The sequence below is a fragment of the Panthera leo genome, chromosome C2 (genome assembly GCF_018350215.1).
Source record: "Panthera leo isolate Ple1 chromosome C2, P.leo_Ple1_pat1.1, whole genome shotgun sequence".
In the NCBI taxonomy this organism is placed as follows: domain Eukaryota; kingdom Metazoa; phylum Chordata; class Mammalia; order Carnivora; family Felidae; genus Panthera; species Panthera leo.
This window is the reverse complement of record NC_056687.1, coordinates 123,658,830-123,678,323: the sequence shown is the minus strand read 5'-3', so window position 1 is coordinate 123,678,323 and position 19,494 is coordinate 123,658,830.

The window sequence follows — 19,494 nt, the reverse complement described above, 5'->3', positions numbered from 1 at the left end:
AAGTGCTCTCATGGGCTCCTCTCAGCTGGCCTGGAGGCAGTTTTTCCAGCCAAGCTCTCCTGTGAGAACTGATGTAATGAAGGAAAGACCTGAGCCTGCATGTCTCTCCACCTTGGAGTGGGCCAGGCGGAGGGGAAACGGCCCTCCCTACACAACATAGTAGTTGAGTTTAAGAAGGGCCTGAATGAGAGGGGCACCTGGGGGGGTGGGGCTCAGTCGGTTTAGCATCCAACTTCGGCTCAGGTCATGATCTCGTGGTTCGTGGGTTCGAGCCCCACATCTGAGCCTGCTTCGGATTCCGTGTTTCCCTCTCTCCCTGCCCCTCCCCTACTCACATTCTGTCTCTCTCTCTCTCAAAACTAAATAAACATTAAAAAAGCTTTTTAAAGAAGGGCCTTAATGAGAAATCAGAAACTTCTGACATCCCAAATGCACTGTTAAGAGGCAGAAAGCCAAGCCACAGACTGGCAGATACTAATCCAATAAGTATGCAAACAACTAAGAAAGGGCAAAAGATTTAAATAGGTACTTCACACACAAAAAAAGATAACTGAATGGCCACGTGAAAAATGCTGAGTGTCATAGAGAAATTCAAATTAAACCGTGATGAGGTATCACTACACCCCCACTAGGAGGGCTGAAGGTAAACAGACTGACAATACCAAGTGGTAGTGAGGATAGCAGCCAGAACCCTGCTACTTCGCTGGTGGGTTGGAAAAAGATGTAGCCGCTTTAGAAAACAGTTGGTCAGTTTCTTATCAAGTTAAACAACACTTGCAAAATGATTTAGCAACCCCACCCACATGTATTTACCTGAGAGAAATGAAAACAGATTATATCTACAAAGTCTTGTATGCAAATAGTCAGAAACTTTCTTCATAATAGCAAAAGCCTAAAAACAATCTAAATGCCCCTACGCAAGTGAAGGAATGGATACACTGTGACATATTAGTGCAACGGAATCCTAACTCAGCAGTGAAATCTGTGAACAACCATGGCACACAGTAAAGTGGAGAAATGTCAAAATCCTGCAGACGGAAAAAGCAGATGCAAAAGAGTACATACTATATTTTTCCATGTATATGAATCTCTAGAAAAGCCTAATGGAATATGTAATGACAGAAGACAGACTGGTGGCTGCTTAGAGCCAGAGGTGGAAGGGAGTATTGACTGAGAAGGGGCCCGGAGTCCTTTTAGGGAGAGGAGAATGTTCTGTATGTTGATTGCGGCGATGGTATATAAATTGTCAGGACTTAATAAAGTTGACTTCAAGGATATCAGTCAAACATGAAGTAGAGAGCCTTGTCGAGACTAATGGGTGAGGCAGGGACCCATCATGAGAGAGACCCTCCCACACACATGGTGCCCCCTTCTGACTAGCCCCCCCTTCACATACCCCTGTGCCGGGTATCTCTGTTTGCTCCCCCACCCCTCCATCCTGCTCTGTGTCCAGGAGGCTGGCTGGAATGGACTGCGTGGATGGCCCCTTGCCCATGGTCTTCCTGTTAGATCTGCCAACAGCGGGCACCAGATCTGAGGGCGGAGGAAGGTGGGTAGGAGCATTTATTCCCCTGGCAGATCCTGTGGGGTTGCTGCAGGCCAACCGTGCCCCTGGACTGAAGGTCACAGCCCCTCAAGGCAGCCTGTCTGGGTCATCTCCCTTCTGGGGTCTGGTAATCCTCCCACCCTTTCCAAGTCTGCACTGTCCCAAGGTGCCCTACACTCACCCACGCTGTTTGAGTAGTCCTTTGGTTAACCCCCCTTCAAATTATCCTAATCCAAATGTGCCACCTCTTGCTTGCGGGGATCCCGACTGACAGAGCACACACGCTTTTTGGTGAAACAAACCAGAGGCTCTGTTTTGCAAGAGAACCTGGGGTGCAGGTGGAGGTGGTGGAAGGGGGGCCACAGTACCCTGTATTTCCCATTAATGTGCGAGTGTTCATGCCATCGCCTGTGGAACTGGCCCCAGAGAGCACAGTCCTCTTCCAAAGCCTTGGCCCCCAGGCCTGGACATATTCCTTCTCTTGGTTCCCTAAAGGAGCTAATAATTTTTTAAATTAGTCAATACCAAGGGACATAGCAGGAAAACAGAGAGGACAGACCCAAGAGGCCTGAATCAGGCAGGTGGCACAGAGCAGGTTGGAGAGCCCACAGGAGCCCCTGCCTGCTTCCTCCTACACTGCTGAGGAGTCCAGCGGCCGTGGTTTGAGCTGCCCTGGTGACTTCCACATAACAGCTGCTACTGTGCCCTCAATGTTAGTATGGCCATCTTTCCCACATGATTTCATCTTTTCCTCATTTCAACACTATGGCTGAGACACTGTGGTTTCCATTTTTTACACGTGATGAAACTGAGGTTTGACAAAATTAGGTAACCTGTCCAAGGTCATACTGCTTACAGCTGTCAAGCCAACTTCGAACCCGGGTCTGACTCCTTGGTCTGTCTCCTAATACAGCTTGCTGCTGCCCTTCCTTACTAATCCTGGGGTATAAAAGCTCACGGCTTGTCTGGTCATACCCCCACCTGTAAAACCCAAGGACCAAAGTGATCAATTTTCTGGGACCCTCCAAAATGCCTCGGCGAAGCCTCGGAGCCCCAGGTCTTGCTGAGCAGAGAGGAGTTAGCCAGCCATCTCTCCACCTGGTCCCCCCAGGACCCCCGCATAATCTACAGTGTAACAGAGCCCAGAGGACTCACCTCGCTGCACAGGGCACTTGTCCTTGGCATGGGGAGCTCCTTCCTGTCCCACTGTTATGGAGGGGCATTGATGGCATGTGTTGGGCTGCCCAGGTCTCTGCAATGCCTTGTAAGCTTATTGTCAGGCAATAGCACTGGTCCCTGGGCTCCGCTGCAGCTGGTGGCCAAGGCTAATCTCATCTCATGGGACTCCCTGCTGATTCTCCAAACACCTAGCCACACGCTCGGTAATTGTTTTTGGAGTGTATAAAACATTTATGTAGGGTTTACAGGCTATATATAAAATGACCACCCTTGTACCTCGGCAGGATCTTAGAAACTCTATGTGAGCATCCCCCTTGTCCCTTAGACTACGGTCCCTAAGAGAAGCACTATGACATTCAGGGCAGGATAATTCTCTGGGGAGTGTGTGTGTGGCTGGCTTGTGCATTGTAGGATATTTAGCAGCACCCATGGCCAGTAGCACACTGCTACCCCCCACGTTTGTGACAATCAGTGTTTCTCCAGACATTGTCAAATATCTCTTGGTGGGGGCAGAATCACCCCAGTGGGGAAGCTCTCCCGTGGAGGAAGCCACCACTGTGACTTGGTGACAGTCAGGACTTTGATTTTTAGAGCTGTAACACTCATGCGCACATCCCTAAAGCAACATGGTTTTGTTTTGCTTGTTCGAAGACTTGGTAGAAACAGGATCACACGGTACACCCTTTCAAGTCTGGATGAGACGCGTCCCCACCGCTGCATGCAGTTGCCTTGTGTGCGTTTTCATCACCGTGCAGCATTTTGTCGTGTGAACATGCCACACTTGGCTCGTGTACCTTCTAGTACGGATGGCCCTTGGGCGGTGTTAGTCCAGGGCTGTGGTGAGCATGCCGCCGTTCTCCTGGGGTGGGATTTCTCCGAGGGGTCATAGCAAGTGGACTTTTTTTTTTGAGTAGTTGTGCTAAATTAGCCTCCCACAGGGAGGGTGTGAACAGTCCTATTGTTTTCCCATCTTTGCCATCATTTGAGATGACCAGTTTTTAAACATTCATCAACGGATGCGTGCGTATACTTTATGTTATTCTTCACACCCCATTTGTCGTCTGCACACTGTTGGGCGCCTGGCCCCCATACTATCTCAAGTGATCAGAGCCAGAGCCTTCCTCTGACTGCGCTCTCCCTGCCTGCATTGTATCTGCCTCATTTCTGTCCCCCTTTTCTCTTGCCTGGGAGCCCCACAAAAGCAGGGATGTGACTGTGTTCCCAGTCCCACCAGCAGACTTTGTGTTGGATAAATGAATGAATACTTCTGGGTGGTGGGGGGAAGGGCCAGAATCCATGTGTGTGATAGCCTCTCCTTCTGACAAGAAGGGAAACTGCAGCCCAGCCCAGTGGGGTAAGCCCTGGGGCCAGAGCTCTGGGAGGAGGCAGACAGAGGCTCCAGACTCTTAACCCTGTCTTTCCCAGTGGGACACAGGCCCCAGCCCTCCCCCACCCCCAACTGCTACTTGGGCTGAAAGAACAAAATGACCCCAGAGTCTTCCTCCTTCTTATTGTTCCCTACCCACCCCCATTCCCAAATACACTTTGTTCTGGATGCCACTTGGGGTCCCAACAGGGAGGCAGTGGGCAGGTGGGAGGAACCTGCCTTGCTTCCCTGAGGTGGCTGGATTTCTGGAAGGTCTTGGGGAGGGAGCGAGGGAGGGCGGGCATGTGCCGGTGGGGTGACTAAGGCACAGCTGCAGTGCAAGCTGTTTGTTTCTCTGCTGCATTTGGGAACAGCGACAGTGACTGTCATTTCCCATCCATGGAGGCTTGGGGAGGGGCAGAGAGATGGGCACTGGGGAGACAGAGGCTATCAAGGTCAATACCCCGGAATCCTGAGAGTGTGAGGACAAGGGGAGGGGCAGCAAGTGTGGGAGAGCCTTCCCTGCGGACAGAGCGCATGGGTGATGGCCAGTGGGCCAGCCTGGTATGGTGCAAGGTGGGACCAACAGGTGGTAGTGGTAACTAGCAGGTGCACTTACTCAATGCCTACTGTATGCTTGGCACCCTGTTAGGTACTTTACTGGCATCATCCTCTTTTCCTGTCTTAAACTAGGGTTGGCATCATGTCCATTACACAGATGAGGACTCTGAGGCTTAGAGATGGGGAGCAGCCTGTCTGCGGACTGTGCTTCTGCAGCAGGCACACACTCCATCCAGGACTCTTGAACAGACCTGGGACCCTCCCACTGCAGCACATGCTCCTTGAAGGCAAAGCCACAACAAGCCCAAGTCACATGAACCACGGTGGGCAGAGAATGATTTCAGCAGCCTCTAAGAACCAAGCAAACTTCTCCAGAGCCCTTGAGGTGGGCGGGGGGCAGGGGGCAGGTGTGAGAGGGGGCAGGGCAGTGCGGTTTGAAGAAGAGCAAGGGAGCCGTTTAGAGATGAAGAGATTCCACTGGAGTGGGGGGGGAGGGGCTTTGGGGGGTTCAGAATGAAAGACCATTTTGGTTGCTAAGGTTACTGTCCACGACCTCCCCAGAATACCTCCCAGTCTGCATTTTCAAAGTGTGGACAGTTTTGAAGCCCTTTCACCCAGATGACCGTCTGGAAAGTCTGAGGGAATAGAGTTGCCAGATAAAATACAAGGTTCCTGGTTAAATTGGAATTTCAGATAAACATCAAATGTTTTAGTATAAAACATTTAGTATGTCCCAAGTATTGCTTGGAATATACTTGTAGGAAAAGATTATTTGTTGATTATCTGAAATTCAAGTCCATCTGAGCATCCTATATTTTCGTTTTGCTAAATTTGGCAACCGGAAGGAGGAGGCCTGGACTGGTATCCCCATTTTACCCAGAAGGGAATGGCGGCACAGATAAGCTGTGTGGGGCATGGCTGGCACTGGCACCATGTGCCGTGATCCCAGCCCTTTCCACTGCACACAGCTGCCACCTCTGAGAGCTAATTGCTGAACGGAGTTGCAACCTGACATCTGGGGCATGTGTCAGACCACAACAGAGCCCGTCTTGCCTTTCATCAGGCCGGGCCGGGGGAGCTGCCGGGGCCCTTGGAGGGAGGGAGAGCTGTAACTTCAAAGGCCGTGTCGTTGAGAATTCCAGCCACAGCCTTCCAGGTTTGCTTTTGGCTTCATTTCTTGGACTCGCTTGGCTCTGGGGACTGAGGTTTTACTTGTATGTAGGGAGAAGATACTGCTGCTTTTTTCCACTTGGGGGAAAGTACCACCTTTACTAAATGGTGCGTGGCCATTTTCCAAATTCTTTTACTTGTTAATCCTCCCATCACCCCCATGACATGTCTTCATGTACTGTTGTCCCCATATTACAGATGGAATAATTGAACATGAAGGCCTCTGGGGGCTGTGCAGGGCACATAGAACGGGGCTGGCTCTGGTTCAAAGGTCTTGCCAGTCCTCCACGGGGAGGGGAAAATTATGTGACATGGGGAGTTGCCCCTGGATCTCAGAACATAAATCTCACTGAGCCAGAACCCAACAAACCAAGTCATCCCAGATTCTGCCTTCTTCCTTTGCCTTTTTCCTGAAGGAGACAGGTTCAGGAGGCATGGAGATAATCTGAGATTTGAACCCTCCTCCAAAGAGGTGATCCCCACATATGTCTTCAGGACAGGCCAACCCTTTGTGATGTCCTCCTCTTCTCCTCCTTCTGTAGTCTTTCTGTTGCTGGGGTTCAGGGTTAACATTCCAAACCACCAACGACGATGGGAATTGTGTACATTGGCATTTCAGAAAGATCATCCGCCACAGGCAGAGAAAGGAAAGCGGTTTGGGGTGCCACTTTACTCTTGATGGAAGAGCTCCCTGCTCCAGGCCTCTGGCTAGCCAAGGTCCCAAGGCTTGGTGATAAGGTTACTGTAGAGAGAGATGCCACACTGCATGGGAGGGGCCTCACAGCTGCAGCACCTTCTCTTGTGTGTGGCAGAGGGGATAACCTGTCAGCAGACCACACGGCCATGTGGTTTGTATGGCTTCCCCTCAGAGCAGAGGTGGCCCTGGCCTCCATACGTTTCATTCCCTAAGTGTATCTGTGTGTGTGTGTGTGTGTGTGTGTGTGTGTGTGTGTGTGTGTGTGTGTTGGGGGTGGTGCTGTCATGGGTGCCATAACCAGCTTCTCTCCTTGAGACAGCTCACATGGGCCTCGGCTGGGCTTCCTGCCTTGCTGGAAAGCACGAGGTGAAGCCGCAGAGACATAATTTGTGGTATCGGTGCAGATGGAGACATATCTGTGTGTGTGCGCACGCGCACATGTGTGTGCTCACGTGTGTGCGCGCAATGCCCTGGACGCTATCTTCCTGAGACAGGATGAGTGAGCCTCCACTCTCAGGGCCATTTCAGGTGTCAGAAAAGTTAGAAAAAGAAGAGCACTTCCAGGGTCACAGTTAAGAATAGGGGGAACCACCACAATGACAAGGCTACATGTAGGTGTATTGATCAACAGCTAAGCCCAGCTGCCTGGCCATCCTCTCCAAGTTGCCAGCATGTAAGTAAAGTCATCTTGGATCCGTCAGACCCAGCTTACGCACCAGCTGAATTCCACATGGGCTCTCAGTTGCCGCCATATAGAAGGATCACCCAACTGAGCCCTACAAAAAATTGTGAGAACTAATAAAATAGTTGCTGTTTAAACATCTTAAAAAACACAGGGTGAAATGCACACTAATTACAACAGCCTCCAGGCTGGCTTCCCAGTGTTCCATTTTCACTGCTACCAGAGGGATCTCTCCAAGCGCTGCCCCTTATAGGTAAAAATTCCCTGATAGCTGGGGTACTGGGTTCAGATTCAGTAGTCAGGCTCTTAAGTCTCCACCTCTGCCCCTGTCCTCTCCTTCCAGCCTGTGCCCCAGGCCCCGCACAACCCACATTTTCCAGTCCCTGTACTTCTGTGAACCCACTCCCCCTCCACCCTTAATCCTGTTGGCCTGGCTCAAGGTCCATTTCTCCCTTCCACCCTCCTCTAGCGTCCCTGGCCCTGCCCACACCAGCCATTTTGTACGTGTCTCAAGGCTGTCCAAGTTTGTTATCTTCTTGTGATAATCACATCTCACAGGTGCCTAGAACTTTCCAACAGACAAAGCACTTTCACAGGATACACTCATGTATTCCTCATGGCAACCCTACAAAGCAGGGATCACTCGCTCCCCTTTGCAGATAAGCCTCAGAGAAGGTACATGCCGACTCTGATTCTAAATCACCCTGTTCATGGAAGCTGAACTTGTTTTCTGGGTCTGACGTTTCCTGACTCACGCTCTCTTCTACCCACATTGAAAATTCCACAGCAAAGGCCCCTGGACACAAGTGGGGTTCTTAAGTGCCAGATGGGAGGGGGACTTGGCTCTCTGGCTGTCAGACCCTTTTAGAAAAGCAAGCGAGGTCTTTGCAGCAAGGTCAGTTTCTTGACTTCTATTGTCTGCTGTCTGCTCCCTACCACCCCTGTATTCTGGGAGATCCCCTGCCTCTTTGGCTGGAGGAGGGAGAGTTGAGGTTTTCTCTGTCCTCAGGACGGGTGGAGAAGTAGCCAAAAGGCTGTGTGAAAGGGGAGGACCTCTGTGTCCTTCCAAAGATGCGAATGTAGAGGGGACTGCGGTAGCATGAAAAGGCACCCCCAGGGCTGAGCCGCCTCAGAGGACGAGATACACCACGGTCTGGGTTCTGACGGCGGTCCCACAGCGCCACCCAGTGGCATTCAGGGAGAATACATGTGCCCTCATGTGGAGTGGGGCCCAGGACAGGGACCTAGAGCACCTCCTAAGCCAGAACCTGGGCCAGGTGCTTTTGCCCATTATGCGGCCAGATCACCTTGTTAATCCTCCCACCAACTCTGCCTGGCAGGAGAAAGGGACGGGGCTCAGAGTGAGCGGCCCTAGAAGAACTTGATTCCTTGCTGGGACAAGTCAGAGCTGCTTCCAGCAGTGGCTCCTCCTGTCCCTCTCCAGTGCCCTTAACCCACGACCACCTGTGTCCCCCTTGCCTCCTGGGTGATCCTCTTTGTCTTCTCCCATCAAGTCATTTTGCGGGCAAATATAAAATGCCTGAGAAAAGTGGTTTAACTTACTGAGTACCTGCTCTGTGCCTGAGGCTGCTTATTAATTTTTGAGTATTCTCACTAAACCCCACAACAACACTGAAAGGCAGGGATTATCAATCCCATTTTACAGAAGAGGGACTGATTCTTGGAGAAGTAGAGTAATGCATACAAATTCACCCTGCTGTACAAAACAGAACTGGGATTCACAACCTAAAGCCCTTAGGTACCTGCTTCCCTGGGGGAACTATTAATTTTTTTAATTTTATTTTTTTACATTTATTTATTTTTGAGAGATAGAGACAGAGCACAAGTGTGGGATGGGCAGAGAGAGAAGGAGACACAGAATCCGAAGCAGGCTCCAGGCTCTGAGCTGTCAGCACAGAACCTGACGCGGGGCTTGAACTCACAGACCATGAGAGTATGACCTGAGCTGAAGTCAGGCGCTCAACCGACTGAACCACCCAGGCACCCCTATTTTTTTAATGTTTATTTATTTTTGAGAGAGAGAGAGACAGAGCATGAGCTAGAGAGGGGCAGAGAGAGGGAGACAGAATCTGAAGCAGACCCCAGACTCTGAGCTGTCAGCACAGATCCGGATGTGGGGCTCAAACTCACAAACCGTGAAGTCATGACCTGAGCTGGAGTTGGCTGCTTAACCGACTGAGCCACCCAGGTGCCCCCCCCCACCCCCCTTGGAGGAACTCTTCCTTTTATCATCATTGTCTTAAAACAGCCTCTGCTTTGGTGGAAGAAAAAATTTTGCAACCAGAAAAATCTCCCATAAAACATTAATAAGTTTTCTACCAAATTCAGGTTCATTTTCTCTTCATGGCTTAAATAAAAATGGGCATCATTATTGTCACCATCATCAGCATCATGTATTCCACAAACATATAATGAACCCTGTCACTGTCATTGCAGGAGTCCAACATGAATCCTGGCCCCTATCTGCCATCAAGGTCACTGTCACTGCCATTCTCTGACTCCAGTTAGGGTGGGCTCTTCTCATCTTCACCTGGAGGCCTGGACCCTTCTCTTATAGTTCTGCTTGTTGTTAATGTGCTTATTCATTCATATATTTAATGGATATTTATTGAGCTCCTATTGTGTGTCAGACACTCTGATGAGTACTGAAGATAGAGTGGTGAAAGGCTCTGCCCTCACAGAGCCCGTAGTCTGGAAGGTAAAATAGATAATAACCAAGTAAATTTACAAGTATTTGACCACAATCTTCATAAGCACTCTGAAGGCAGGACTGGAATACTACGACAGCATTAGTCTGGGGGCTCCCCTCTCTGCAGCATGCCTCACAACCTCCAGCCCATACTGGATATGCACTATAGGAAATCCTCCAGCCATGGGGCCCTCTGTCCTAGGTCCTCAGTGACATTTCCAGTTTCCTGGGATTTTGTTGCTTGCTTTAAGTTGCCTCATAATTTGTGTTCCTTTGTGAGTCTTCATGAATTTTAGTTTTTAAATCAGAAGAAAAATGCCCCTTTACAGTCTGGGTTCAGAAAATTCATGTTCTACAGTCTTGAATTACTCCCTAGTGGTATCATATAGGTGTTTGTGCCCTTCGGACTCCATTGAGGAGGATCTCCACTTCCTTCCAAGAGAGAGGAACAAGGACTAGATGTACTTGAAACAAAAAAGCAAGAAAATATACAAAATGATGGTTTTCAAAATACCAGACACCAGGCAATGAAGGGCAGTGTCCCTGTCATGGGAAACAAATGAGGCGAGTCCTACAATTTTCACATCTTAATGACTTGAGAAGTTTTCTAGGCTATAGCACAGAGAAGGAGAACCCAGCCAGAGCTCAGAAAACTCCCTGAGTTCAGGAGATGGAGCTAAGAGCCCAGGGAGACCACGGTGGCTAGAGTTTGCCAAATATATACCAAAGAAGCAGAGAGCTGCACATGGAACTCTGAAGATTCACAAAGGGTTCCCTTCAAGCACTCAGCAGAGTGTTGGTCAGGGCATGAGTATGAAGATACTAACTGAAGCTGAAGTGGGGGAACATCTAAAAGGAATAGAGAGCAGTGGACAGCATACCCCAAAGGCTGGAAATAGTGACTGTTCCCACCAGCAAGAAAAATTCATAAATTATGGGGAATTGGGTAGAATATTTGAAAGGTGTTATCTGAGTAATGTGAAATTATTAGCCCTATGTGGAGCACTGCCCTAGACCTACCTAACAAATCACAAAAGAACATCCAGGGGCCCCTGGGTGGCTCAGTCAGTTGAGTGTTTGACTTTTGATTTTGGCTCAGGTCATGATCCCAGGGTCGTAGGATTAAGCCCCATGTTGGGCTCTGTGCTGAGCATGGAGCTTGTTTAGGATTCTTTCTCTCTCTCCCTCTGCCCTTCTTCCCCACTCATGCCCTCTCTCTCTAAAAAAAATTTTTTTTAAGAACATGTAAAAAGATTGGTGTTTTCAGTTCACCTAACTGAATCCCAGACCAAGGTACAAGAATATGTATAGGAATACTAAAATATTCAGCCCCCCAGCAGAGTAAAATTCACAAACTGTGGCAATCAAATATTAACAGGCATAAAAAGAAGCATGGAAATATTGTTAAGAACAAGAATAGTCAATCTGAACTGACCCAGAACTGACACAAATATTAGAATTAGCAGAAAAGGACGTTAACAGTGATTATGACTGTATTTTATCTATTAAAAAAGCTAAGTAGAGACATAGAAAATACAAGAAAACGTCTAAGTCAAACTTCTGTAGATGAAGATTACAATGTCTAAGATTAGAAGTATACCAGACTAGATTAATAGATTAGACTCAGCAGAAGAAAAGATTAGTGAACTTGAAGCCATAGCAATAGAAATTATTCAGAATGAAACAGACATAGAAAACAGGTGTTTTTTTTTTTTTTTTGAAAAAGGATAGAGGATCAGTAAACTGAGGGACAACTTTAAGTGGCTTCATATATATAATTGGAGTCTGTGAAGGAGAGTGGAGGGTGGGGAAGGGAATAGACATAAAAACTTTTGTAGAAGTAATGGACAAAAATTTTCCACATTCACTGAAAACTATACACCTACTGATCCAAGAGTCTCAACAGATCGAAAGCTCAAGAAATGTGAATAAAACTACATCAAGGCACATCATAATCAAAATATTCAGAACCTAAGATAATGAGAAAAATCTTAGCTGCCACAGGAAAAAAGACATTATATGCAGAGGAACAAAAAAAAATGAGTATAGCAGATTTCCCATCATAAATGTAATCAAGAATACACTGGAGCCAGTCTTCAAAGTGCTGAAAGAAAAAAATGACAGTTTAGGGTTTTATACCTAGCAAAAAATATCTTTCCAAAAATGAAGGTGAAATAAAGATTTTTTTCAGATAAACAAAAGATGTAAAAATTTGATATCAGCAGAAATGACAAATGCCTTTGATGGGTAGGCTCATTAGTAGTCTATACATGGCTGAATCTCTGGGCATAGGAAGACACATATATTCTGAAAGTAAATGGATGGAAAAAAATATACCATGCTATCACTAATTGAAGCAAAGCGAGTAGCTACATTCAGACAGAGCAGGGGCTGTTACCAGGGATAAAGAGGGCATTACACAATTAGAAAGGTGTTGATTCTCCAGGAAGACATAACAATCCTTATGTGTGTGTATCTAACATGAGACTGTAAATATGTGAGGCAAAAACTCATGGAACTCCAAGGAGGACCAGAGGAATCCACTATTATAGTTGAAGAATTCAGCAGCCCTCTACCAGAAATGGACAGATTTATCAGGCAGAAAATCAGTAAGGACATAGTTGAATTCAATAGCACCATCAGTCAACTGGATATCATTGACATCTGTAAACGACTTTATCCTACAACAGCAGGATATACATTTTCCTCAAGCTCACATGGAACACTGACCAAGGTCGGCCCTGTTTTGGGTCATAAAACACACCTTAGCAAATTTAAAAGAACAGAAATCATACAGTGTCCTCAGATCACAGTGGAATTAAACTAGAAATCAAAAACAGGAAGATAGCCAAGTGCACACTGAGAATTTACCACGGTAGAGCATACTTTGGGCCACAATACAAGTCTCAATAAATTTAAGAAGCTTCAATTCATACAAAAATATATTCTCTGACTACAGTGGAATTAGATTAGAGATGAATAACAGAAAGATAACTGGAAAATCATCAAATGTGGAGAAACTAACCCACAGGTTAAAGGAAGGAATAACAAAGAAAATTTTAAAGTATCTTGATCTTGACATAAAAATTGTGGAATGTTGCTAAATCAATTCTTAAGGGGAAATTTGTAGCATGAAACACCTATAATGGAGAAAATCTCCAAACAATAATCTCAGCTTCCACCTTAAAAAACTAGAAAAATAAGTAGAATAAGGGGAATAAATAATAAGGATCAAATAAACAGAAATCAATAGAAAATAAAAGAACAGAAAAATATTAAAAAAAAACATTCTTTGAGATGATCAATAAAATTGATAAGCCTCTAGCTAGACTCATTAGAAAGAGAAGAATATACAAATTATTAATATCAGGAAAAAGAGACAAGATATATTTACAGAATCAACAGATTTAAAAGCCTAGTTAGTTCATACTATAAACAATGTTATGCCAATAAACTTGACAACTTAGATGAAATGGACAAGTTCCTTGAAAGATACAAGCTATGAAAGCTCACTTAAAAAAATAAAAAAGGTAATCTGAGTAGCCCTGTATCTACTAAGGAAATTGAACGTCAGTTAAAAAGCTTCCCACAGTGAAAACTCAAGGCACAGATGGCTTGACAGGTGAATTCTTCCAAACATTTACAGAAGAAACAATACCAGTTCTACACAAACTCTTTTGGGAAATTGAAGAGGATGAAAAATTCCCCAACTCATTCTATGCAGTCAGCAATACCCTGATACCAAAATCAGACAAAGACTACAAGAACAAGTAACTACAGACCAAATCCTTCATGAAAATAGAGAAAAAATTCTAAAAATGTTATTAAATCAGTCCAACAGTCTACATTAAAGAAAGATACATCCGTATTAAATAGGGTTTATTCCAGGAATGTGGGGTTGGTTTAATGTATGAAAAGCAATCAGTGTAATTATATATTATATCATATATAATTATAATTAATATATATAATTATGTAATTATATATTTATTCTATATAATATATATTGTATATTAACAAACTATAAAAGTAAAACCCTGTGATTATCTCAAGAGGTTCTAAAAAAGCATTTGATGAAATTCAAACATCCATTCCTGAGAGAAGCTCTCAGCAAACTAGGAATAAAATTAATTTCTGCAACCTTACAAAGGACATCTGTGAAAAACTTACAATCAGCACTACACTTAATGTGAAAGACTGAATGCTTCTCCTCTAAGATCAGGAACAAGACAAAGATATCTGTTTGAGCCACTGATCTCCAACATTGTACTGGAGGTTCTGGTAAGTGTGATTAGGCAAGAAAAAGAAAAAAAAGAAGTCATCCAGACTGAAGAATTTAAAACTCTCTTTATTCACAGATGTTATTGTTTATGTAAAATATAAAATCTACAAACAAGAACTAGAAAGTAGGTTTTGCAAGTTTGAGGATACAAGATCAATAAACAAAAACCAATTGTACCTCTAAATTAGTAACAATCATAAATTGAAATTAAAGTAACATTTACAGTAGCATCAAAAATATGAAACACTCAGGGATAAATCTGACAAAAGATACATCTTTACCCTGAAAGCTACCACACATTGCTTAGAGAAACTAAAGAGGACCTAAATAAATGAAGAGATAAGTGTCATTTATGGGTCAGAAGATTCAGTATTGTTACGATGTCAATTCTTTAGAAATCAATTTATATGGAGAGAATAGATTTGATTTGATCTGAGATCTTAGATTTGACCTGAGATTTGATATAATCTCAGTCAAAATTCCTGCAGAATTTTTGTAGAAACAGAAAACTAGATTCTAAAATTTATATGGAAATGTAAAGGACATAAAATAGCCAAAACAACTTTGAAAAAAAGGAAAGGAGAACAAAATTGAGAGCTAACACTATCTAATTTCAAGATTTATTATTTAAAAAACCACAGTAATAAACCAGTGTAGTATTGCATAAACATATAAAAATAGGTCAGTGGAATAGAATAGAGACCTCAAAAGTACATCCACACATATATGGACAACTGATGTTTTTAAAAGGTGCAAAGGCAATTCAGTGCAGAAAAGACAGTCTTTTCAGCAGATGATTCTGAAACAATGCTTAAATCCATACCTCACATGATATCAAAAAATTAATTCAAAATGTACCATTCACCTAAGTGCGAAATGTAAAACTATGAACCTCCCAGAAAAGAACATAAGAAAAATTTTTGTTACCTTGGGTAGACAAAGCCTGACCCATGAAAGAACATGTTGATAAACTGACCCTCATCAAAATTAAAAACTTCTCTCTTAAATATGTTGTTAAAAGAATACAAAGGCAAGTCACAAACAGGGAGAAAATGTTTGCAAATGTATTTTTAATATAGGTCTTGTATCCAGGACATATAAGAACTCCTGAAATTCAATAAGAAAACAAACAGCCCACTTTAAAAACAGGCAAAAGAGTTGAGTAGACAGCTCTCCAAAGAAGATCCATGAATGGCAAACATGACATGAAAAGATGCTCAACATCATTAGTCATTAGGTCAATGAAAACTAAAAACTTGGGGTTTCTGGGTGGCTCAGTCGGTTAAATGTCTGACTCTTGCTCTAAGTTCAGGTCATGATCTCACAGTTTGTGGGATCAAACCCCACATTGGGCTCTGTGCTGACAGCATGGAGCCTGATTGGTATTCTCTCTCTTCCTCTCTCTGCCCCTCTCCTGCTCATGTGCGTGCATATGTTCCCTCTCAAAATAAATAAACCTAAAAAAAAAAATCCAAAATGAGATCCCACATGTATTAGAATGGCAAAGAAACTAACCACATCAAGTGTTGGTGAGGATGTTGAGGAAACCAAATTCTCATACACACCGCGGAGGAGATGCAAAATGGTACAATGACTTTAGAAGATAGTTTGGGAGTTTCTTGAAAAATTTGATGCACCTAATCACATGATTCAGCCATCCCACTCCTCGATATTTTCCTAAGATTAATGAAAACACATGTCCAAAGACTTGTACACAAATATTAACAGTTTTATTTCTAATAGGGCCAAAGAATGGAAACAACCCAAAAGCCCCTCAGCAGATGAATGGCTAACAAATTGTGGTACACCCACATAATGGAATATTATTCATTAATGAAAAGGAACAATTATTGATACACAGGAAACATGGGTGAACCTTAAAATCATCATGCTGAATTAAAGAAGCCAGATGGAAAAAGAGCACATACTTAGGATGCTTTTTTTTATAAAACTCCAGAAAATGCAAGCTATTCTGTGAGGGAAGAAAGCAGTGGTGGCCTGGGGGAAGGAAGTTGTGCAGGCTGAGTGGAATAAAGGGATTCCTGAGGGGCATAGGGAAATTTTGGAGACAGAAGGAATGCTGCGTAGCCATGGAACAAGATGAGATGAGACCAGAAAGATGCTGGTGGTAATAGTAATAGTAATGATGCTGTCTGTCATCTGATGGGCACTGACTGTGTGCTTCATGCCTGTTAACTTTTGCTCTTGTCCTATGTGGAAGCTGCTGTCATGTCATCTTAGCAGGAAATGAAGATGATGAGTAACAAGGGCTCATACAGCTAATAAGTTGTGGAGCTCGAATTTTAACCTACATCTGTCTGGCCCCAAAGCTCTTACCATGAATCTGCTCCCATTCCCAGGCCAGTAGACACATGTGAACACATGCATGTTCACCTGTACACAGAAGAGACCACATAAACACACACATACACTCACTTTGCATATATACGTATGTACTTGCACACATGGACATACATGCATATTCATGTGTATTTGAACGTGCACACAAAATGATCACCCATGCATGTGCACACACGTATGCATGCATCTATGTCCCCAGAAGACACACATGTACACGTTTGCATGACACAGCCAAATACACACATTTGCACATACACATACACATAGGCACACACACTTAGGGCACCCTAAGAATCTATATTCTGCTCTTTTGGCTCTGGCTTCCAACCACTGCAACCCACTGCCAGCTTCTCCCAGTCCAGGCCCCAGGAATCTTCAGGACACTGAAGTTCTGAGCCCAAAGTGAAATTATGCTCAGACCCCTGATCTGGGAACTGCATGCAAGTCAGGGAAATCAGATGCATCACATTTTCTCATGAAAGAAATTTCTGACAGGCTTATTAACCTTTGAAAATACCAGCTCTCCGTCCAAAGGACTTCCGGAGTCCAGATCGAACTGAAAAATAATCTTGTGACAGACCACCCGGTTCTGAGCTGATGGGAATTACTTTCAACCCAGGCCAGCATGTCCCTCTGACAAAATGTTCCACATACCAAACCTGACAGCAGCCAGCTCTGGGGAGCAAGGGAGCCAAGTGTCAGCTATTATAGATCATATCCATGATGGCCATGACATGGGGTGATTACTCTGGGCCTCCATCATTGCGAGGGCATCTGGGATGGCAGGAAGGAGCCAGCCTAAGTGCCTTTGACATTTATGTCACTGTGCTGTAGGACAGAGGGTCTGCCTGTTATCACAGACAGATGTAGCCTTGGCCTCTGGCGATCATTTTCTGTCTTGGGTAGAATTCACTTTTGGGTAGAATTATAGTTGAGCGGGTGCTGTCAGAAGCAAGGAGACAGAGTGCCGTGTGGAAATTTGGAGATAAACTGATAACTCCAGGGTTGGAGGAAGTGACTCATTCACTCCCACTATTTCAGGGTGGAAGACGGTCTTCCTGCTTGCTCTCTTTTGGGCCACCTTCTGGACTCAGAAGAGAGTCTGTATCATCCCTGGAAGTCTCAGTGTTTTTCCTTACCCCAGGAAACACATGTGAAACAACTTTTCCACCATAATAGCTGTCAGGGACCCTAGAGTGTACCTTGTGTTTGCTTTGAATAAATTGGAAGGCCTTGGGCAAGCCCAACTTTGGAGCCTCAGCTTATATGTATAGAAGATGGTCATATTGGTGCCTGTCCTGTCTGCCTCACCACTTTGCCAGGAAGACCAGCAGGACTGATGAGAAAACAGTGTCCTCCGAATGAAGGGATGATGGCTGTGCTTTGTCACATCTTTCAACATCCTCACCATTGCTCAGGATGTTTCTGCTCAGGTACAGATTTTCACAGGCTTCCAGGCACACATTATTTCCATATTCCTTTAGAACTATCAGGAATAACTTCCAGGCTTCCAGATCCTGGTTCCTCTTCTCTTGCACTGCTGTGACTGCTCCACCACTTGGTGGACTGCTGTTCCTTCAGGTTCTGGCATCACAGCCAGATGTACAGCCCCCAGGAGCACCATCAAACTTCTTGCTCCTGCAGCTACCAACACAACCCCATTTTTTCTCAACCAATGGCTTTGCTTTCTGTTGCCTGGAGAACAGAGGCAGAGAGGCAGGAAGGCCCTCTGATTCCTTCCTCAAGACCTATCCACACTCGACTCACCTTAAACTTCTTGCCTCCTGGTACAAAGATTGCTTCCCATCAGTGGCCAGTTTCCCCATTTAGGGCCTCATTCTCTGCAGCTTCCTTGGGAGCCTCCCATCATTACTTGTCCCTCCTCATTTCACTTCTTGCCTTATTACCCATCTCTTCTCAGTGCACAAAGGGGCTTTGACCATGGAATTTGTGTCTGTGGGAACATGTTGGGAGTTGGGACCTGAACGGGGGCAGGGAAAATACACTCTGGGTGAAGATCCAAATGGGGCAGATGTGGTCCTTCGGGAAGATGGTGTTTTGAAGACCTGTGGAAGTTTCAAGGGTTTGCTGGAGATTGCAAGGGCTCTTCGATTTTCCACACTGTCACTTTTCCTTCTCAGGCCCTGTCCTTCCTCTTTCCATCTCTCTACATCCCTCTTCCAGTATTCTGCCCCCAGATCATCATCTTGAAGAATTCTAAAATCCCAGGGCAAAATCCCAGTCCCTTTAGGAAAATAATGAAAATTCAGACCCTGTAAAATCACTGGCAGTTGAGTAATTGAAATGTCACTATACTTTTGTTTTACAAATAATACCCACTCTTGCTTCACAGAGCTGGTGATCCCAGATTTGACCTGATGAATCCTACCACTGGATGCTTCTAGGGTGTCTTAGGACTGTCAGAGGGCCAGCCCTCCCCATTTCCCAGGGGGTGAATAGGACCTCACCTAGGCCAGTCAGTTTCTCTCACCAGGAACTCGGCTTTGATGGAAAGCAAGTAGTTGGAACCAAGGCATTCTGACAGCAGCCTCCTGGAGATATTTCTGTTGAGTTCCTGCCTCTGGGAACCCTGGAGCTTCCATCCTTCAAGGCCTTCCTGCGGCTTTTCTATTCACCTTTCCCTTTCACTCTGTGAGATAGTCAACATCTTTCCCAACACTTCCATCTCTGTTTTAGACAGAAAATATTTGTTTCTTATAACCAGATAGCCTTCACTGATAAGTGTTCCCTCTGAAGATCTTCAGACAGGCCCCAACTTGCTGCCACCCAGCTGTCTTGCACCCACCCCATTTATGAAATGCCAGACGTCAAATCCGGAAAGTCCTTTATCCTCAAAGTCTGCAAGGTAAGTGCTCTCATTATAGCCATTTGGTAGGTGAGGAACTGAGACTCTGAATGACGTGGGCGACTGTCCACGGT